Genomic DNA, 16,718 nt, shown 5'->3' with positions numbered 1-16,718 from the left:
GACATTTTGATGGTCGTGTGCTGGCAGTAGTTGCTCATTTATTTTTGGAGATGGTCATTTTTACCATTTGATGCAAATGTTACATATCAGCCTAGGTGTAGATGTTATCTAGATCCTCCCATAGGCTTCATCTGTTCCAGGAGTTGGAATGGATCAAAACATTTGTCATTAAATCACTGGGGAAGCAGTTGAAGATGGTTGAGCCATGGACACTGCCTTGATGATCTAGGGGCTGCAGTGATTGGCCTCTGTCAACTCTGATCTTATCTACTGAAACTATTTTTCTGTTTATTTGAGTTTTGCAGGGGCACCTTGATGTCACATTTTTGGTCCATGGCTTACTTACTGGTGATGACAGTGGTTTTCGATTTTCATCAATTTTTGTGCCATGTCAATGTCAGGGCTGTGATACTGTTTGGAGCTGAAATAGTCCTAACAGAGCTTGAACTGAGCCTTGGTGAATAGATGTTGCTTGATGGCACTATTTATAACTTTTTGATCGCTGATGATGATTGGGAGGAGCTGATAGGCTGGTGGACGAGCAGGGTTAAATTTGTACTGCTCTTTGAGCATAAGATACATTTAGATAATTTTCTACATTGTGAGGCAGATACCAGTTTTACAACTGCACTGAAATGCATTGCGACACATTCTTTCTACTTGACGTGCCCTCTCAATACAGCAGTACATGGGAAATATTTTGTTGTAACTCATAAGACAAATGTACAACCGAAATGAAAGGCTCAAGTATTTATTTAGTCTTAGTGAATAAAGGCTCAATTATCATATCCAGATTAAAATGGTGAAGTGGGTGTGGAGGGAGATATTGGAGAACATTTTCCTTCTGAAAGTTCAATTAAACCTGAATCAGTTAACAAAAGAAAACAAGCAATTGGACACACGTGTAAATTCTGTCAGATTTTTGAAGCGCTTAAGATGGTATCTAAGTGGTATAAATAATTAATCATTTATTAATCGAGTATTATACATAATTTAGTTGAAATGTCCAATAAAAATTTTTATGAACTCTCTATTGGAGACTGGGACATAAATTTCAGAAGAACTTTATTTGGTTAAATTCATTTTGTTAACATGAATAGTCAGCTATTGCTTGAAAATTTATTTAATTTAGAAAGAATCCTGTGTATGTTGTATATACTATTTATTCCCAGGATGTTGAAAGAGGTGGCGGTGGAGATGGTAGATGCATTGGTAGTCATCTGCCAAAATTATATAGATTCAGGGACAGTTCTTGTAAATTGGGAGGTGACAAATTTAACCCTATTATTTAAGAAAAGAGGGAGAGGGAAAACTGGGAACTAAGAATATCAGCAATATTCTTATATCAGTAATAGGGAAAATGTTAGAATACATAAGAACATAAGAAATAGGAGCAGGAGTAGGCCATCTAGCCCCTCGAGCCTGCCCCGCCATTCAATAAGATCATGGCTGATCTGACGTGGATCAGTACCACTTACCCGCCTGATCCCCATAACCCTTAATTCCCTTACCGATCAGGAATCCATCCATCCGCGCTTTAAACATATTCAGCGAGGTAGCCTCCACCACCTCAGTGGGCAGAGAATTCCAGAGATTCACCACCCTCTGGGAGAAGAAGTTCCTCCTCAACTCTGTCTTAAACCGACCCCCCTTTATTTTGAGGCTGTGTCCTCTAGTTTTAACTTCCTTACTAAGTGGAAAGAATCTCTCCGCCTCCACCCTATCTAGCCCCCGCATTATCTTATAAGTCTCCATAAGATCCCCCCTCATCCTTCTAAACTCCAACGAGTACAAACCCAATCTCCTCAGCCTCTCCTCATAATCCAAACCCCTCATCTCCGGTATCAACCTGGTGAACCTTCTCTGCACTCCCTCCAATGCCAATATATCCTTCCTCAAACAAGGGGACCAATACTGCACACAGTATTCCAGCTGCGGCCTCACCAATGCCCTGTACAGGTGCATCAAGACACCCCTGCTTTTATATTCTATCCCCCTCGCGATATAGGCCAACATCCCATTTGCCTTCTTGATCACCTGTTGTACCTGCAGACTGGGCTTTTGCGTCTCATGCACAAGGACCCCCAGGTCCCTTTGCACGGTAGCATGTTTTAATTTGTTTCCATTGAGATAGTAATCCCATTTGTTATTATTTCCTCCAAAGTGTATAACCTCGCATTTATCAACGTTATACTCCATTTGCCATATCCTCACCCACTCACTCAGCCTGTCCAAATCTCTCTGCAGACCTTCTCCGTCCTCCACACGATTCACTTTTCCACTTATCTTTGTGTCGTCTGCAAACTTCGTTACCCTACACTCCGTCCCCTCCTCCAGATCATCTATATAAATGGTAAATAGTTGCGGCCCGAGTACCGATCCCTGCGGCACGCCACTAGTTACCTTCCTCCAACCGGAAAAACACCCATTTATTCCGACTCTTTGCTTCCTGTCGGATAGCCAGTCCCCAATCCACTTTAACACACTACCCCCAACTCCGTGTGCCCTAATCTTCTTCAGCAGCCTTTTATGGGGCACCTTATCAAACGCCTTTTGGAAATCCAAAAACATCGCATCCACCGGTTCTCCTCCATCAACCGCCCTAGTCACATCTTCATAAAAATCCAACATGTTCGTCAAGCACGACTTTCCCCTCATGAATCCATGCTGCTTCTGATTGATCGAACCATTTCTATCCAGATGCCCTGCTATCTCCTCTTTAATAATGGATTCCAGCATTTTCCCTACTACAGACGTTAAGCTAATATTATAAAGAATTGATAACTGGACAGTTAGAAAATAACAGGATTGGGCATAGTGAACATGGATTTATACGAAGGAAATAAAATTTATAATAAACATGTTAAGCTTTTTAGAGAAAGTAACTAGCAGAATAGATAAGGGGGAACCTATTGATATGATGTATTTGGATTTTTGGAAGGTTTTCGATAAGGTCCCACACTAGAAATTAGTAAACAAAATTAGAATGTACGGGATTGGGGTAATATACTGGCAGGGATTCAGAGTTGGTTAAAGAGTAGGAATAAAAGGGTCATTTTCTGGTTGGCAGGATGTAACTAGTTTGGTACTGCAAGGATCTGTGCTTGGGCACCAGCTATTCACAATCTATATCAATGATTTGGATGTGGGAACCAAATGTTGAATTCCAAGCTTGCTTGTTGATACAAAAGTTGGTGAGAATGTGAGATGTGAGGAGGATGCCAAGAGGCTTTAAGGATATTTAGACAGATAATGGCAGAAGAAATATAAGTGGAAAAATGTGAAGTTATCCATTTTGGTAGAAAAAAACAGAAGTATAAAGTATTTGTTAAATGTGAGGAATTGGGAAGTGTTGATGTCCAAAGGTGTTGTTGTTCATAGGTCACTGAAAGCGAGTGTGCAGGTACAGCAAGCAGTTAGGAAGGCATCTGGTGTGTTGGCCTTTACTAACGATTTGAGAACAGTATTAAAGAAGTCTTGGTGCAATTGTTTAGAGGCTTAGTAAAGTAAAATTTATTTATTAGTCACAAGTAAGACTTATATTAACACTGCAATGAAGTTACTGTGAAATTCCCCTCGTCGCCACAGTCCGGCGCCTGTTCGGGTCAATGCATCTAACCAGCACGTCTTTCAGACTCTGGGAGGAAACCGGAGCACCCAGAGGAAACCCACACAGACATGGGGAGAATGTGCAAACTCCACACAGGCAGTGACCCAAGGTGGGAATTGAACTCGGGTTCCTGATGCTGTGAGGCAGCAGTGCTAACCACTGTGCCACCCACACAGCACGTAAGGCTGAACCTGAAGTATTTTGTACAGTGGTAGTCTCCTTACCTAATGAAGGATATATTTGCCTTGGAGAGAGTGCAACAAAGGTTCATCAGACTGATCCCTGGGATAATGGGCTGGTCCAATGAGGAGAATTTGAGAATACTGGGCCTACGTTCTCTAGAGTTTGAAAGAATGAGAAGTGATTTCATTGACTTAGATTGCAGGAAGTATGTTTCCCCTGGCTGTGAGGGGAGGGGGGTCTAGAACCAGGGGGCAGTTTCAGACAGAATAAGAGCTAGGCAATTCAGGACTAACGTGAGGAGGCATTTCTTCAATCGGAGGTTGGTGAACTCTACCCCAGTATGGTTCAAGATCAAGATCAATAGATTTCTAGATATTAAAGATATCAATGGATATGGATAGTGCAGGAAAATAGCGTTGAGGTAGAAGATCAGCCACGATCCAGTTGAATAACAGATCAGGCTCAAGGGGCTGAATGGTCTACCCCTGCTCCTGATTGTATGTTCTGGTGTTCCATTTAGTATATCTGTGATAGCCACAAGATGGCAGTACAATGAAAAGTGAAAGTATTGCATATCTGGGAGGATGCAATCAAGTTTTCTTCTTCTTGTCAGTTTTCGCTGAGCCTTCCTCTTCAATTTAAATCTTTGGGACGTGGTTTCATAGGCACACTTTTCTGTCTAGGATCCAGCCAAATAACTATTGATGGTGAAATTTGTAGAGACTGCTGAACCTGATGGTGTAAACAAACATGCATTTACAACAGGGTGTGTAGGATAGAATGAGGGAAATGAATCTTGCCTCTGTGAATCCTCCTCCACCCCAACCCCCATCCTTTCACTCCCCCCCCCCCCCCCCCCCACCCCCCTTCCCAGCCCCCAAATGCAGGACCATGGAAACCTACTAAAAAATCTTTTACTGTCATCCTTGAAATCTAAATTTTAACCAAATTGGGATCTATCCAAAATCTGAGTCTTCATCAGGCGAATGAAGAGATAAATTGGAAGAAAGAAGACAATCACTAGATTTCTGCCAGGAATTGTAGCCTTCTCACTAAGGCAGATAAGGTTAAGGAAGATTCTTAAGGGTTTTCACAATTATGACTCCAATTGCAGCACAAGTGCTATCTACTTTAATCTCTTTTTCCTGCTCTTCCTTTTGTATCTTTTTTTTTCCTTTTCAAATCAGTTCCTTTTTAAAGTACATTATAGTCTGTACCTTGGGAGCCATTCTTGTAAAGCATTCAATTTTATACCATCTCTGCAAGATGTTAAATTTGTGCCATTGGTGCAAGAGAAATTTGGTGTTAAGGTTCTTGTGTTAATAAATACATGTTAAATTTGCTGCATTAAATTTAGTACAGGTGTATCTAGGTGCTTCCTGTGGTATATATGAATCTATATCTGTTTTTGGCTATGCTCACATAAAATTATACCAAGGAGACCATTTAATTTTATTCAAATTTCTAAATAATATTTTAACAAAACTACTTTCAGATCAGGACTCCAGAACCAAGCTTAATTCTTTGTATTAAATTTACCCCAACTGAAAATGCATAACATTAGGTCCAAACACAATGTACTGAGACATGTTTTCACTAGCACTCTTTTTGAAAACCAGATATATATTTTTAGGTTAAAAAGATACTTGCACATTTCTGTATTTTATTTTAAAGATTAGTAACATTTATTTTCAAAAGCTCTGTATTCTTATCTTGTTCATTTCGCATTTGATTTTTCTTTGCAGTTTGATGGAGAAAGCTACAGCAAATCAAAATCATAAAGCCAAAATTGTAACTAAGTTGTGGTGTTTTAGAATTTTCCACCAAATAATGCAATGTGAACAAAGGCAAAATACTGCAGATGCTGGAAATCTGAAAAAAGTACAGAAAATGTTGGAAATACTTAGTGGATCAGGCAACATCTGTGAAGCGAAAAGGTTAATGTTTGAGGTCAATAACTTTTCATGAAAACAGATGAAGGGTCATCAACTGAACCATTAATTCTCTCTCTCCACAGATGCACCCTGATCTGCTGGGTATTTCCTCTATTATCTGATTTTATTTATTAATACCGTGAGGAGATGATTTTAAAGGAAAACAGAATTGAGAAGGTTTCTTTACAATCCCAGGAAATACATTGTTTTGCACATAGAGTTTTTTTTATTATTCATGGGATGCGGGCGTCGCTGGCTGGGCCAGCATTTATTGCCCATCTCTAATTGCCCTTGAACTGAGTGGCTTGCTCGGCCATTATGAAAAGTCACCTTTAAGGTTTGCCTCCCAGCAACACGCTATTTTCATAAGACAGTGTAATTCTGTGAGCATTGTGCTTCTAAATCTCTAAGTGGATTGTGGCTCATGAAACCTTAGACAGGATTAGAGCAGCAATCAGATAACTTCTGCGCATTACGCAGTATTAGAGGGTGCTTGATGCTATATAATTACTATAATTTTATACTGGTTACTGATTTTATTTAATATCTTTGTAAGGTAGCTTTATGCTCCATGCTACCTTATTAGACAGTTTTCAACTTGAATGTTTACGTAGATCTTATAATTGTTGCATTAACATAAGCAGATCAAGTTCAATAAATTATGGGCCCATTGCTTTGCCAGCGGTGTTCTGTATCATTAGTCATGTTCGGCTTTAATGTCATTTTCCATTTAAATACATTGAGTAAGTGTAGGTATGTTTTTTCTCTATTCCTGATCAAGGAATGTCTATTGGGGTGCTGTTGGGTAAAATACAATTCGTATATTACAAAACTCACAAACATCAAACTAGATTAAAGGTTTTCCTCCACAAGGCAGCAAGTAATCATGTGCATTAATTCCTGGGATGTGGGTGCCCCTGGTAAGATCAACATTTGTTGCCCATCCCTAATTTTCCTTGGAAAAGAAAATGTGGTGGTGGTGGTGGTGATAGTGTTGAGCCACCTTCTTGACACATCAATCTTGTAGTGAAGATACTCCCAAAGTGCTGTTCAATAGTGAGTTGCAGGATTTTGACCCAGCAATTATATTTCAAACTCAAGATGCATTGTGACTTGGGGATGGGGCTGTTCCCAAGTGCCTGCTGTGCTTGTCCTTTTAGGATTTGGTTTTGAGAAGTGCTTTCAATATAGCCTTGGTGAGTTTCCGCAATGCATCTTGCAGTGTGTGAAATAGACACCCAAAGCAGTGATTAAGTGATTTAAGATGGCACTTTTTAATATGAACTGGATTGAGTTTAATGAAGATATTAATACTGATCTATTTTTCAAATAAGATGGAGGGAAAAGGATGTATTCTTAAAGCAGGAAATCAACAGATAGTTTGGGTATAGTGTATTCATACGAGAGCTCTGGATGGAGTGAGCTGATGATCTTTTCTATCTAGATTATCTTGCATTCATAAAATAGGATGTCAAGCAAGCATCTGTTTTTCTGTGTCTGATGGAGTTGTGGGTTTTGTTGTTTGTTAAAAGCTGGGCTTTTTCCATGACCTTTGTTTCTTGCTTTTTCAGTATTTCTAAATTGAGGAACGTCCATTATGTAAACCCCAATGTTTAAATTGTGATCTTTAAAGTTGTTTAATTATTTACTGTCTGGATGCCATTTGCAGTTTCAATAGAACTTGACAAGGAAAGCTATCTGTAGCTTGTACTTCAGATGCCCCCCATGATGAGCATAAGCTCATTGTACAAATTGCTCTTCTGTCAGATTACTTAGATATTTTTGAAAGGAATGTTTCAGAGCATCAGGAAATAAAAGCAGTTAGTTATAACTGCACTGATACAAGTGTTCATTTGCACATTACATAACGAAACCAAGGGCCCTTATACCTTTTTCCTGAATGATGAATATTATCTTAGAATTGGTATAAAATGATTCAGTACAGGAAACCTCATTTCCTAAGATATAGTTGGACATATGTTTGAGTTTTGGTACATCAGTCCCAGTTGATTGAATGTCACTGGCAGACATTACTGGAATTTCTGTTACAGGACTTTATGCGGCATTATACTGCATGTGCATTAATTCAGAATTAATTCAGTCCTTCAGTTTTTTGTATTGTATCCGGAATTAAATTTACTTATATTTAAAATAATTCTGAGGCTGACTTCTTATAGCTGAACTAGAACAATTGAATAAAAACAGAAAACACCTATGATACACAAAAAGGTCTGTCAGCATCTGAAAAGAGAGAAGACAGTTGAGTACTTTTAAGTACAACTGCTGGGTTTCTGATGAAAAGTCTCAAACCAAGATATTAATCTATTTTTTCTTCTTTTTAGATTTTACAAAGCTAGTAGGATGAATTTTACATGCCCTCCAAGGATAGGCTGGGATATGGAAGGGTCCATAAAATAGCAAAGGAAAGTGGAAGTGGAATCACCTTCACTTTCGCCGTGCAATGGCATTTCAGTAGCCATGGACAAGGTGGAGGATGGCTCTCCTGCCCAGAGACCAATTGAGCCAATTAAGGTCCTCCTCTGGGGTGGGATAGGCCTCCATAGAGGGTCTCTGGTGATAATGGCTGCCCTTATGGCAACACCAACCCCTCATCAACTTCCCCACCCTTTTAAAGAAACAGGAACCCTGACAGCAATTGATCAATCGCTGGTGGCTGAATAATGCAGCCATGGGCCTCACAAAGGGCTGAGGTGGGGTTAGCCTCAGCTTTCGAGCCAGATGTCCAGGCCCCTGCCATGCCAACTAAATTCGGCCAGTTGTGTGTAACCTGCATTTTCTACCCTTTTTTTCAAATTTCCAGCAATTACAGTATTATTCTTATCTGGAACACTTTTTTTGCATAAAACTAACATCGACATATTTATATAGTGCCTTTGATGTAAAAGACAGGCGACCTAAAACTTTGTCTAAGAGGTAGGTTTTCAGGAGTACCTTAAAGGAGGAGAAAAGGTAGAGAGGGAAGGAATTCCAGAACTTCAGGCTTAGGCAGTCTCTATTTCAGTATTATTTTGCTGCAATGACAGACCTAGCCAAGGCTTCTCTCTCCTGGACTAAAGTCCATTTCTCCACTATTTTGGAACTTAATGATTTCCAATTTCATTGTGATTTTTCTGGCTCACTATTGATTGATAAATTCATGGAATCCTTACAGTGCAGAAATAGGCCATTCAGCCACCGACTAACTAATTGTAACTAATTAGTGTGACAATACTGTGCCTTTAAGAAATGTATTTTAGTCGTATTTCTGGATGTTTTAACAGTTCCTTCCATTTTATCGGTGCCGCTGGGTCTATAGTCAGCATCCTGTATTTTTACTGCAACAGCTTAATTGTTCTAATTGCTAGAATGTTTGTTTTAATCTAAACTAATGCTGTTCCCCTGGGGTTTTGCAGAGTAGAACTTAATTAGATTGATTGACAGGTACGGTCATATAACTGGATGGAGCTTCACTTACACAGAGAATCCAAGCTTAGTTTCTGTTGAGATGCTGCTTGGTGTTGAGAGAGCACTGTCTTTCTTTTCCCCTCTCTGAAGTTGAAGACTTGAGTCTGCTAGGAGATAGAACATAGAACATTACAGCGCAGTTAGTTTAGGTTCACAAGGATGTTGCCGGGACTTGCGAAGCTGAGTTACGGAGAGAGATTGAATAGGTTGGGACTTTATTCCCTGGAGCGTAGAAGATTGAGGGGAGATTTGATAGAGGTGTATAAGATTTTGATGGGTATAGATAGAGTGAATGCAAGCAGGCTTTTTCCGCTGAGGCTAGGGGAGAAAAAAACCAGAGGGCATGGGTTAAGGGTGAAAGGAGAAAAGTTTAAAGAGAATATTAGGGGGGGCTTCTTCACGCAGAGAGTGGTGGGAGTGTGGAATGAGCTGCCAGATAAAGTGGTAAATGCTTTTAACATTTAAGAAAAACTTGGACGGGTTCATGGATGAGAGGGGTGTGGAGGGATATGGTCCAAGTGCAGGTCAGTGGGACTAGGCAAAAAATGGTTCGGCACAGACAAGAAGGGCCAAAAGGCCTGTTTCTGAGCTGTAATTTTCTATGGTTCTATGGTTCTAGTACAGGCCCTTCGGCCCTCGATGTTGCGCCGACCAGTGAAGCCAATCTAAAGCCCATCTAACCTACACTATTCCAATATCATCCATATGTTTATCCAATGACCATTTAAATGCCTTTAATGTTGGCGAGTCCACTACTGCTGCAGGCAGGGCATTCCATGCCCTTACTACTCTCTGAGTGAAGAACTTACCTCTGACTCTCTTTCTCTGATATTCGGCTATATGAGAGTGGATCTTTCTCTGAGAGTTGCTGTTTGGAAACTGCTGTCTGGATCTATGTCCAAAACGTGTTAAAAGGCTGGAAATCTAGCAACACTTGAGCATACTTGTTTTTTGTGCTCATTAATTCTGAAATATCTATGAGGTTATTGCTTTAAATTGGAACAATAGAGATAGCTAAGAATTATACTTCTGTCTGGAGTTTAAGAGCCGTGGGGTTATGCTGCAACTGTACAGGACCTTGGTGAGACCGCATTTGGAATATTGCGTGCAGTTCTGGTCACCTCACTATAAGAAGGATGTGGAAGCGCTGGAAAGAGTGCAGAGGAGATTTACCAGGATGCTGCCTGGTTTGGAGTGTCGGTCTTATGAGGAAAGGTTGAGGGAGCTGGGGCTGTTCTCTCTGGAGCGGAGGAGATTGAGGGGAGACTTAATAGAGGTTTATAAAATGATGAAGGGGATAGATCGAGTGAACGTTCAAAGACTATTTCCTCGGGTGGATGGAGCTATTACAAGGGGGCATAACTATAGGGTTCATGGTGGGAGATATAGGAAGGATATCAGAGGTAGGTTCTTCACGCAGAGAGTGGTTGGGGTGTGGAATGGACTGCCTGCAGTGATAGTGGAGTCAGACACTTTAGGAACATTTAAGCGGTTATTGGATAGGCACATGGAGCACACCAGGATGGTAGGGAGTGGGATAGCTTGATCTTGGTTTCAGATGAAGGTCGGCACAACATCGTGGGCCGAAGGGCCTGTTCTGTGCTGTAATGTTCTATGTTCTATGTTCTATGTTCTATGTCATGTTTAATTATTTTAATTGGTAAAAGTTATACTCTTTTTTGTTATATTCTTATTGTATTCTTAAATAAAGTTTGTTTTGATAAAAGCTTCTGAGCGGGTCAGTTGAATACTATTTCAAGTGCTCATCCACATACTTTATATGGTTTCCCACCTCTACTACTCTCCCAGGCAGTGCATTCCATACTCCCATCACCCTCTGGGTGAAGTTTTTTTTCCCTCAAATCCCCTCAACTTAAAATTATGCCCCATCATTATTGATCCTTCAACTAAGGGGAACAGCTGCTTCCTATCCACCCTGTCCATACTCCTCATAACCGTATACACCTCAATCAGTTCCCCCTCAGCCTTCTTTGTTCTAAAGAGAACAACCTCAGCCTATCCAACCTCTCGTCAAAGCTCAAATGCTCCATCCCAGGCAACATCCTGGTGAATCACTTCTTCATTCTCTACAGTGTAATCACAACTTTCCTATAGTGAGGCACCAGAACTGTACATTCTATTCCAGGTGTGGCCGAGCCAAAGTTTTGTACAGCTCCAACATAACTTCCCTGCTATTATAATCAATGCTACAAATGATAAAGGCAAGTGTCCCAAATACCTTCTTAATAACCCTATTAACCTGTCCTGCCACCTTCAGGGATCTGTGGACAAGCACCCCAAGATCCCTCTGAGCTTCCTAGTGTCCTGCCATTCATTGAGTACTCCCTTGTCTTGTTATTCCTTCCAAAATGCATCACCTTGCACTTTGCAGGGTTAAATTCTAACTGCCACTGATCTCCCATCTGACCAACCCATCTATGTCGTCTTGCAACATAAGATGTTCTTCCTCACTATTACCAATATTACCTGCCAATATTCATGTCATCTGCAAACTTACTTATCATTCCCCCCCATATTTTCATCTGTGTTGCTTATATATAATCACAAACAATAAGGGACCTAGCACCTGTGGTATGCCACTGGAGACTGGCCTCCAGTCACACAAACAGCCTTCGACCACCACCCTCCGAACACTGTCAGTTTTGGATCCAACTTGCCAAGTTACCCTGGATCCCATGTCTTTTACCTTATTTATCAATCTTCCATGTGGGAACTTGTCAAAGGCTTTGTTGAAATCCATACAAATTACATCAATTGCACTTACCTCATCTACACATCCAATCATCCCCTTGAAAAATTCATTCAAATTTGTTAGGTAAGAGCTTTGACGAAGACATGCTGACTACTCCTGTTCAAACCTTGCCTCTCCAAGTGGAGATTAATTCTCTCCTTCAGAATTTCTCCAATAGTTTCCCTACCACTGATGTGAGACTCACTGGCCTATAATTCCCTGGTTTATCTCTACGATCCTTCCTGAAAAGTGGAACCATATTAGTTGTCCTCCAATCCTCTGGGAGCTCCCCTGTGTGGCTTTTGCTACCAAATAAACCTGTTGGACTTTAACCTGGTGTTGTTAAACTTCTTACTGTGTGAGCTCCCCTGTGGCCAGAGAGGAGCAACACTTAAGCTATACATCATCCAGGAAAAAGCAGTATGTATCAGCTACAACTTGTACTGCTGAAGTTCATCAAGACTCCTTCAACAGCAACTTCAAAGGACATGGGTAGCAGAAGCATGGGAACATCACTATCCCCTCCAAGCTGCACAACATCCTGATTTGGAAGTATATCACTGTTCCTGCACTGTCACTGGATCAAAATCCTGGAACTCCCTCCCTAACAGCATTGTGGATGTACCTACAGCATATGGCCTGTAGCGGTTCAAGAAGGTGACTCGCCACCACCTTCTCAAGGACAATTAGGGATGGACAATAAATGCTGGCTTAGCCAGCCGTGTTATCCAACTGTAAACTTAAAACTTTTTTCCAGGTACTTAGTTTAGTATAATAAACCAAAGGACAGGAGTCAACTCAAATTCACTTAAACGAACCTTCGTTTATTCAACATTTTAGGTACCAAAACTCAAACTTACAACAGTTGCAACACTTTAACTCTTTCACTTTAACTCTTTCATGGAAATGAATACTATCTGGTTTAGAATGAAATGGACAAGTCTGTTCATGATGTAGATTTGTCCTCGTGGTTCTTCTGTCTTCTCTGAAGATGTTCCTTTAGGGCACACTTGCGATGATGGTCTCGAGTTATCACTGAAGACAAAGGCTGAAACACACCTTTTATCCCTAAACTGTCCTAATTTTCCAGAAAGTTCTATGGCACTCAGCTAATGATACCATCAGAAAACAATCACAATGTTTGATCAAGGCCAATGGAGTTGCTGGTAAACAACTCCCAAGTATTTATAACAAGGTTGCATGTAAATTATGTCGCCTCACTATATGTGGTACCAATGGCTCTGACATGTCTAGCATATCAGACTCACTTTCCAAAGAGAACTGAGGGACTGCTGTGTACTCTATTTCATAGAGATGTGGCTCATTCCTGCTTCACTGGACAGTGCCCGACAACCAGAGGACTTCTCAACTCATCAAATGGACCACACAGCAGCTTCAGGTAGGCAAGGCTAGGGGAGGTGGGGTCTGCTTCCTAATCAACACCTCGTGGTGCCTAGACGTAGCAACACTGGCAACTTTCTGCTCCCCAGACCTAGAATACTTGACGCTAAAATGCCGCCTCTACTACCTTCTGCGGGAGTTCACCTTCGTTATCCTGATGGCAGTTACATCCCACCCCATGCAGACGTGAAGATCGCGCTGGACGAAATATACACCACTACGAATAGCCTTGAGACGAAACATCCCGAGGCCTTGTTCATTATGGCTGGGGACTTCAATCAGGCCAAACTCAAGAGCCTATTACCAAGTTATCATCAACATGTCTCCTGTTCCACCAGAGGCCCAAACATCCTCGACCACTGCCATACAAATATCAAACATGCCTACTGCTCTATCGCCCGCTCACACTTTGGTAAATTAGACCACAAGGCTGTGCTCCTGCTCCCGGCTTACAAGCAAAACTGAAGCGGGAGAATCCATCAAAGAAAGTTGTGCAATGTTGATCTGAGGAATCGGATGATCTCCTACGGGGCTGCTTGGAGTCAGTGGACTGGTCAGTATTTAAAAACTCTGCGACCAGTCTGAATGAGTACGCCACTACAATGACTGACTTCATTAGTAAGTGTGTAGAAGATTGTCTGCCAAAGAAGCAAATCTGTGTGTTTCCCAACCAGAAACCATGGATGAACAGGGATATCCACTGCTTGCTGAAGTCCAGGTCTGAGGTGTTCAAATCAGGTGACACTGACCTATACAAGAAAGCCAGATACAATCTAAGGAGATCCATCAAAGATGTCAAAAGACAGCACCAGACCAAGCTAGAGTCCCAGGCTAGCCACACTGACCCCTGCCGACAATGGCAAAGTCTGCAAGGCATAACAGGCTACAAGATGAAGGCATGTAAAATCGCCGGTGCCAACGCACCCCTCTCTGATGAGCTCACTGCATTCTATGCCCGTTTTGAGCAAGAGGTCACCGAGAGCATGCCCTCCACCCTGGAAGTCCTGGATGAACCTATATCTGGGGTCACCATTGCAGATGTCAGAGCAGCTTTCTCGAAGGTCAACCCACAGAAAGCGACTGGCCCAGATGGGGTACCCAGATGAGCACTCAGATCCTCTGTGGATCAGCTGGCGGGAGTATTCATAGACATTTTCAACCTCTCTTTTTATAACAATCTGAGGTCCCTATCTGCTTCAAGAGGATGACCATCTTCCCGGTATCTAAGAAAAACCAAGCAGCATGTCTTAATGACTATCGGCTGGTGACTCTGACATCCGTCATTATGAAGTACTTCAAAAGGCTAGTCATGGCACGAATCAATTCCAGCCTCCCGGACTACCTGGATTCACTATAGTTTGCTTATCGCCGCAACTGGTCCACAGCAGACGCCATCTCTCTGGCCTTGCACTCAACCCTGGAACACCTAGATAACAAGGACACTCATGTCAGACCCCCATTTATTGACTACAGCTCAGCCTTCAACACCATTATTCTCACGAAGCTCATCTCCAAACTCCGTGGCCTGGGCCTCGGCACCTCCCTCTGCGACTGGATCCTGAACTTCTGAACTCATAGACCACAATCAGTAAGGATAGGCAACAACACCTCCTCCATGATCATTCTCAACACCAGTGCCCCACAAGGCTGTGTTCTCAGCCCCCTACTATACTCCTTATTCACCTATATCTGTGTGGGCAAATTCCCCTCCAATGCAATTTTCAAGTTTGCTGACGACACCACCGTAGTGTGTTGGATCTCAAACAATGACGATACAGAGTACAGGAATGAGATAGAGAATCTGGTGAACTGGTGCAGCAACAATAATCTCTCCCTCAATGTCAACAAAGTGAAGGAGATAGTCATCGACTTCAGGAAGCGTAAACGAGAACCTGCCCCTGTCTACATCAATGGGAACAAAGTAGAAAGAGTCGAGAGCTTCAAGTTTTTAGGTGTCCAGATCACCAACAACCTGTCCTGGTCTCACCATGCTGATACTATAGTTAAGAAAGCCCATCAATGCCTCTACTTTCTCAGAAGACTAAGGAAATTTGGCATGTCAGTTACCACTCTCACCAACTTTTACAGATGCGCCATAGAAAGCATTCTTTCTGGTTGTATCACAGCTTGGTATGCCTCCTGCTCTGCCCAAGGCCACAAGGAACTACAAAAGGTCGTGAATGTAGCTCAATCCATCACACAAACCAGCCTCCTATCCATTGACTCTGCGGAGGCAACGGGAAGTGTAGACAAAGCAGTCAGCATAATTAAGGATCCTACGCACCCCGGACATTCTCTCTTCCACCTTCTTCTGTCGGGAAAGAGATACAAAAGTCTGACGTCACGTACCAACTGACTCGAACAGCTTTTTCCCTGCTGCTGTCAGACTTTTGAATGGACCTATCTTGCATTAAGTTGATCTTTCTCTACATCCTAGCTATGACTGTAATACTACATTCTGCACTCTCTCGTTTTCTTCTCTATGAAAGGTATGCCTTGTCTTATAGCGTGCAAGAAACAGTACTTTTCACTATGTTAATACATGTGACAATAATAAATCGAATCAAAAAAGCATAGCCCAAACAACTATCCTTATTTGGTCAACACAGGAAGTGTCAGGTCACGTCTCACTGCAGCCTTCTAACCAGCATATGTGTTTAATTATAACTTGACCAAAGTTCCTAGCATGTTTAACTATCATTGTCACAGTTGCTGTCACAGCCAGTATTGCCATTATTGCTGTAATCATTGCTGTAGTTGGCCCTCCAATTACAACCCACATTCCACAAAAGAGTAAGTTGAAATAAAGCTCTAGCAGATGGCATTGGTAGCAATCATGTAGCCACGAGTTGCCATAAAACAACTTATTATATGACTAAGAAAGGCTCTTATTTCATCAATGCAGAGGTGGTGTCAGCACAGAAGAACAGAATACTGTAGGTGAGTGCACAGTTTACAAACAGCAGTCATGGTGCATTCACTTTGTGGACATTCATGATGCAGTCACTATAGTATTTTGAGGGACAGGTGGAAGGAATGGCTAGTTGTAGCTCTCCAACCTCTTGTTGCTGCTTTTTTCACGCCAACTCCATTTGCTCTTCCTTGCATTCAACCAGAGATTTTAAAATTTTTCACAGCAGGATTTTAGTGTTATTTGTATTAAATTGTTACTCTTAAATTAAACTCAGAAAGGATTAAATATGCTGAGCAGCAATCTGCTGGGAATATAATTTGGATCTAGAGGAGCCCACATCAACACAATAATTTGACACAATGGAAGTTCAATTAGATATTCCAGCAGATTCAGACCTGCTTACTTAAAAGGTTCTGAAGTGGGCCAGTTACTATCTAGCGGCCCTTTTATCTATAGCCT

General features: G+C 41.6%; 1 protein-coding gene across 10 annotated transcripts in view; it reads left to right on the top strand.

Moving 5' to 3' along the window:
• The window catches only part of LOC144509397 (protein 4.1-like), a 233,803-nt gene that overhangs the window by 17,102 nt on the left and 199,983 nt on the right, over nt 1-16,718 (top strand). The window contains exon 2 of one of the 10 annotated variants that reach the window (XM_078238195.1): nt 13,257-13,343. The exons of the other annotated variants lie outside the window; for them this stretch is intronic. The gene's annotated coding sequence lies outside the window, so the exon portion shown is untranslated. The remainder of the gene's footprint in view (nt 1-13,256; nt 13,344-16,718) is intronic. 10 annotated transcript variants of the gene reach the window in all.

The sequence above is a fragment of the Mustelus asterias genome, chromosome 21, assembly GCF_964213995.1.
Source record: "Mustelus asterias chromosome 21, sMusAst1.hap1.1, whole genome shotgun sequence".
NCBI classification, from domain to species: domain Eukaryota; kingdom Metazoa; phylum Chordata; class Chondrichthyes; order Carcharhiniformes; family Triakidae; genus Mustelus; species Mustelus asterias.
The sequence above is the reverse complement of the archived record's forward strand: the minus strand, read 5'-3'. Positions and strand labels throughout refer to the sequence as shown.